Source organism: Nematolebias whitei, chromosome 11 (assembly GCF_014905685.2).
Source record: "Nematolebias whitei isolate Nwh7 chromosome 11, NemWhi1, whole genome shotgun sequence".
Taxonomy (NCBI): domain Eukaryota; kingdom Metazoa; phylum Chordata; class Actinopteri; order Cyprinodontiformes; family Rivulidae; genus Nematolebias; species Nematolebias whitei.
The window spans coordinates 30,713,913-30,720,352 of record NC_056508.1 but is presented as its reverse complement, the minus strand read 5'-3'; positions in this window follow the sequence as shown (position 1 = coordinate 30,720,352).

Here is a 6,440-nt window from a genome sequence, read left to right as displayed (position 1 = left end):
AGGCAGCCAAACCTCTTTGCTTGGCCTCGGTGAAAAAGCAGCTGCAGAGAATGTCCACATGTTTGTTCTTTTTTTTTCTTTTGTGTATGAAAGAAAAAAAACAAAAACATGTTGACACACTTGCAGTACAGCCATATTTCCGTGCATGGCACAAACGGCTGTGTTTATTACTTTTAAACGATTCTGACTCAAACAGAAGAGGTTTGGCTAAAGCGCAGTTGTTTTTATGCATCGAGCGTGTCGTTCCATGAAACTAACATGTTTGCCGTTGGTTTTCTGTGACTCTTCTTTCCTAAACCACCACTCTTCTTTTCCAGCTGAAAAGAAGATTAATGACAGTATTTCCCACTCCTAAGAGAGGGTAAGGAAGGTAACCTGGCTGAATAAAAAAAAAAAAAAAAAAAAAAAAACTTGGCTTGCCGGCTCCTGTCTGCTGCTGCAAGTAACTTCAGCTGCTTCAGCTTCAAACCAACAGAAACACAGTTCCACTTCATTAAAAATAGATTTTGCAGATCATTGACATTTCAAGGAGCCAGGTAATGTAGGGAAACATCTTGGCTTGATCAGATTTTCTTTTCCCCAAACGGAAGTTTTAGCTCCCCGAAGATCACCCCCGTCCCTTTCTAAAACGTGTTGCATGTTGTGTGGTGTTCAATGACCTCTCACCTGTCAACAGTGTCCGCCATGTTTGTCTTTGCTAGCCATGTCTGCGGTGTGCTCACGGCTGCTTGGTCAACAGGCTCCAGGAAAACAATATATTAAATTAAAATTTAATTAACGACAGCTTGACGTCTGTCCTGAAGGTCAGTAAACTATCCGGAGAGCTTGTTGACCACTGGACTGTAACTACTTGTGTTTATGTGATTTCAGTGCTGCATCCCCAAAACCTTGACATTTTCTGTTTTTTTAAAACCAGATTAAAAATAAATACAAGGTTATGGGAATGTGTCATTTACTGTGATGTGTTGGACTGTTAAAGTCCTCATTAGTTCATATTTTTGACTAAAACATTGTCAATAAAGACTCAGTAGCCATTTTATTACAACACCTGACTAAAATGTGAGCAGTTCAACTTTAATTCTTGTTCTGTGACGAGAACAACTGCACGGCCATGTTTGACTGCGGAGTGCTCTTAGGATCCGTGGATTGAAGAATTTAATGAGAAGCATTTTATGTGAAAATTAAACGTGTGAATTATGAGTGCAGAAGAACAGTATAATAATGTAATATAATAATTAGGGATGCACGATATTAGATTTTTGGCCGATACTGATACCGATATTTTATGTACTTTCCTTTATCAGAACACAGCCCTCTTATTTAGTCTTATTTGGTACAAATAATGTGTTACAGCTGCAAGAGCTGGTGACATATATTCAGTAACAGCCATATGATATGCATAGCACTTTAACTTATATTAAATGAAACATGTTAAATGTTATTTATTAGCATTAGTCACCTGCAATGCTGTCTCACTTGTGGAGGCTTGTTCCAGGTTCCTAGTTGCAGTGTGGGATCTGCTGCACTCCTGTGAATGAAGGACAGACTTTTTAAGTTCAAAGTTTTTGTCTATCCATTGTGCCATAAGACTAATCATGCTAACAAGGCTAACACGACGTCCAAATGTCTGTGGTAGAGCTCACCCAAGTGCTATCGGCTGTTAGCTTCTCAATGACGTCGGAATTAACAGCTTGTAACTCAGGTAAGGCTACGTTGGAAAAATATCTCTGACTGGGGACGATGTAGCGAGGCTCAACGTAGTCCAACAATTTTCGGAATCTGACATCCTCAACAAACAAAAAAACTTCCACACCACCAACATTTTGAATTTTCCTCTCCGCCGTGAGATCAGGTAGGCACTTGTGACTTCATCACGTTGTGCTGGCGCTGCAGGCATCCTTGTCCCTGGGTTGTCGTACAAAAACAGAGTCTTTTATATCGGTGTTATTTTGATGCAATATTGAACTTTAACACTAATATCGGTCAATACTGATACCATGCCGATAATATTGTGCATCCCTAATAATAATAATAATATAATATAATAACTTTTTGCAGAGTAACTGCAAAAAGAAGCCGATTGCTAGCCAAAAGTAACAAAAGGTTGCTGGAGAGTTAAAGTAGCAAAAAAGCAAGCTAAAAGTAGCAACAATAGAAAACACATGTGAAAAGCACTGAAAAGTAAGCTAAAAGAAGCAAAAGGCTAAGTACTTACAGCAAGATTAACATGATTAGATTAACAAAGACTTAAAAAAAACCCTACTGTTAAGGTGGGATTTGTCAATCTGCATGTATCTTATCTCAGCTTCATAACCTGAACCCCACACGCTCTGCTCTTTGAATTGAGAAAGTCCCTCGAATAAGGAGCGAAACGTCTTCTGTTACAAATAAAGTCCAGTTGTTTTTGACTCGAACGTTTTTGAATTTACTTACAGCAAGGTTAGCTGAAAGCTAAATTAGCCCAAAGCTAGTTGAAAACACCAAAAAGCTAGCTAGAGGTCAAAAGTAGCAAAAGGCTGGCCAAAAGCTAAAAGAGGGAAATGGCTAGTTAGAGGCTCATTGGTAGCTAAAAGCTAAAAGTAGAAAACGTTAGCGTACAGCTAAAAGTAGCAGAAGAACACTAAAGTTGAACATGTTTGCCGAAGCATATTAAAAACATTGTTTTTGAAGGAACTGAAACACTCAGTTAATTAAGAGGTGCAGACAATTAAAAAGCAGTAGTGTGATGAATATGCAGTGAATCACACAGTGGCAGTGCACAGACTTGCATCAGGGGGTGCTGCAGCACCCACCACACCCATGCTTCCCATGGCCTTGAACAATTATTTAAAGCTTTGGAACGCATCACGTGTTCATTCGATTGCATTTACATAAATGAAGCGTACCAAGTAAGAGAAACAGCCCTTGGTGAGGTTTGAGTAATAAAATGGGAACTGAGTTGATGTCGTCAAACACAGAAGGAACTTTTTATGGTTGACATTTTGGTCCTCTAACTTGTGTGTCTCCTCCCGTGTCTCACCCTTCCCTTCCCGGCCTACTCACAGATCTGCGAAACCAGCCCTTCCTGCGAGCTGACGCGTTGATCCGGAGCGGTTGGAAGAGACCCTGAACCACTTATCTGTCACTTACGCTCCCCTCCCTCTTTATAACACTTCCTGCGGTCCTTCTCAACCTGAGGCTGCAGATCACAGCAACCAAAACAAAATAACCCCCTGAAAAGGACTGCAAAGGGAGGACAGGACTTTTGTTTTGGCTGTATAATTTATTTATTTATGGAGACACTCTTTACAGCCCCTGTGAGAAAGCAGGCATCATTCCAGGAGCACGAGACGTTTTTATTTGACTGTCTTTGCTCTGCTGCAGCTGAGAGCCCATTAGTTGAGGACGGCTGCAGGTGCAGGTGAGGCCTGCTGTGGAGGAAATGCATACTTTCACTAATATGAACCTGGCAGCACTTGGATCTTCTATGTGGATAAAAAAAACTGTTTGTTTTCCTGACGGGATCCTGATGTGCGGAGGAAGCAGCCTGGACATGCTGCTGCTCAGTTCTGCAAAACCTCCAAACAACACGCTCTAATCAGACTCTTGAAAACCGTTTAATGAAGTTCCTCCAAATCGTCTTCACACATTCAGTCGAGGTTCATCGCTGAAGGTTATTTGGATTGTTTCTCGGAGGATGGACTTCTGCTTCTCAACACAAGCCAAAATGTCTTAATGTTTTGCTCAAGAAGTGCCTTTTTGTATAAAACAGTGTTATTTCTTAAAGATTGTACTTGTTAATGTGTAAGCCTTATAATACTAACATGCAAGTTGAATTTCAGGTTTTAGAGGGGTGAGAAGAACAGCGCTGTGCAAAAGTCTTAAGCCATTCCTTAAAACTTTATATTTTTCGGATTATAAGGCGCATTAAGCGAAACAAGTTCATTTTGACAGATTTTTGAGCACCGTGTATCACATGAATTCAGTTCAAGGTCAGTAAGCACAAACAGAATTAATACATAAGGCTCACTGTTGATTTTTGAGAAAATTCAAGGATTTTAAGTGCGCCTTATAGTCTGAAAAATATGATACTTTGTCTCCAAGCAAACTTTCTTGTGATCTTTTGAAGTGGTCTTCATCAATAGTTCAGTTTTTTTTTTAATGTTCATCAGGGTTTATTCTTGGAACTTCAGCTGCTTTTTCCACTCGCCTTCTGTCCAGTACCTGCCATAGAACAGCCTAATGTGCAGCGGATGCTTCAGAATTAAAGGAAATGAACAAATAAGGGACAAAGAAGTAGTTGTGCAACAGATTAACAGTATCTGGAAATTGTGCCTTTAAGAAACAGAAAAGAAAACATGAAAGATGACCTGAGATGCAGTTGTTCATCTGTATATGTTTTCAGCTAATATCTGTTTGGGAGGTGCCTTGTTGGTGCTGAAATACTGTTTTATGTGGTAAATAGTGTTTTATTTGATTTTTTTCCTTGTATTTAGCCAAAGAAATGGGAACAAATTCATTGAATGTGGCAGGCAACGAAGAGCCTAAAGATTTATGTTAAGATGAGTAATTCCTTCTTTTGAAATTGGGTCTGGTACTGGACACACTAAAGTCCTTTAGAACTGCTCCAAGACTACTACAAAAACACAAGAAATCCCTGCCTTTAGGAAACAAAATATATATATAAAAAAAAAAAGTCTTTCATACAGCACAGCCGTGCATTTTTGAACTGATATGAGTTTGTTTGTCTCTGGGTCGTATCTGAGCTGTGGTTAAAACTGAATGTTACCGTACGCGCCTTGACAACACTTCCTGTCACACTGCAGGTGACATTTTGAAAGTGACTTTAAAGAAGACTCCAAACACTCTGCTGCTGCTGAAGAGCGCACGAGGTGCTGGAGTTCCCCACCTTAAACAAGTCTGAGATGAAGGTTCTTCGAAACGTTTTATCGTTCATTCCCAACATTGACTTGGAGCGTTACACTACTTCATCTTGGTCCAACGTTGTATGCAACACTATTCTGTAAGTGGAAGAAGCTTATATTAATATGAATTAAAACCAAATACAAGAAACGACTGGTGGGGTTGTCCAGTGACTGAAAGACGGCGCTTCCTGTTTAATACGTTTGTGTTGCAGTCCAGGGTTGTGAAAAGAAAAAAAAAAAATACGGTTCTTTTACGTTGAAGCAACAATCAAAACGAGCAGTTTCTACAAGTTGGTGTTTTATTTCATAGAATAAACCAAAGCTAAACCGTGATGCCGCACTTCCTCTCCTTTTTGCCAAATAACAGACAAGACAGAGAGACAGGGCCATCGTACATTTCCACTATAAAAAAAAAAAAAAAAATTTCTATAAAAATAAAACAATCAGAACCACACATTTGTGGATTATGGCCACACACAAAAAAAATCCTCAAACTGAAACATTTGTTCTAATTTGCATGGCTGCTTAAAACCCAAACAAAAGATAATGCTGTAAAAAATGCTGCTAAGAAGTGAAGGGTAACAATCAGATGTTCCTCTATGTTAGGTGAGTGAGAACCATGCAGTGAGACGGCAGGTACAGGTAGTGAGGTGAAAACACACAGTAACACTGCTGAGATTTAAAAAAAAAAAGGCTGACAAATGGTTAGCAGCAAAATGAAGGATTTAACAAAACAAAAGCTCTGTAGAAAGTTGGTCAGCTGCTGGGAATGCACTGAAAGAGCTCTAAGACAGAGTATATTTGTTAAAAAAATAAAATGAAATAATCTCCTGCTGAAGTTTGTACCATCGATAGTAAGTACTGCAATCAAAAAAGACGAGGAGCAAAAGCTAAACGCAACCGCTCTCTGCTAATTATTAGTCATCGGTTTGTTTTCAGTGGATTCACAGACTTACACCTCCTCATCCCACTAAACACAAAATAATCTGGAATATTCTGGAGGAGTTTCACATCTCCTGCTCAGAGAGTGCCACTAAAACCAAGGCCACGGACATCCAGCCCAGACTCTTCATCCTGGAATGTGAACTGAATTACAATCATCTTCATCAACACACTGCCGACACAGATCACGTCAATTAGACAATGACTTAAAAAAAAAAAAAAAAAAAAAAAAGAACAGACTGCTTCTTGTTATTGTCGTTTGTATTCCTGGGTATATTTTCAAGACACTTTGTTAACAGGTTTATACATGTGGAAATATAAATTTATATATATTTATATATATATATATAACTTTAGTCTGTGCAAATAGGAAAAAGAAAACAATCACTTGAATGTTGAGTCCTCTGTGTGTACATGTGCAGTTCAACGTCATTGCATTCCTCGGTCAGGCTCCGCCTCTTTAAACCCTCCAGCAGCAAACACACACACACACACACACTTGATGTGGACAACATCCAGGAAGCATTCATAGTGACAACTACACTCTTTTATGAACAACAAGACTTTTCAACATTTTCTAGGATGGAACAATAC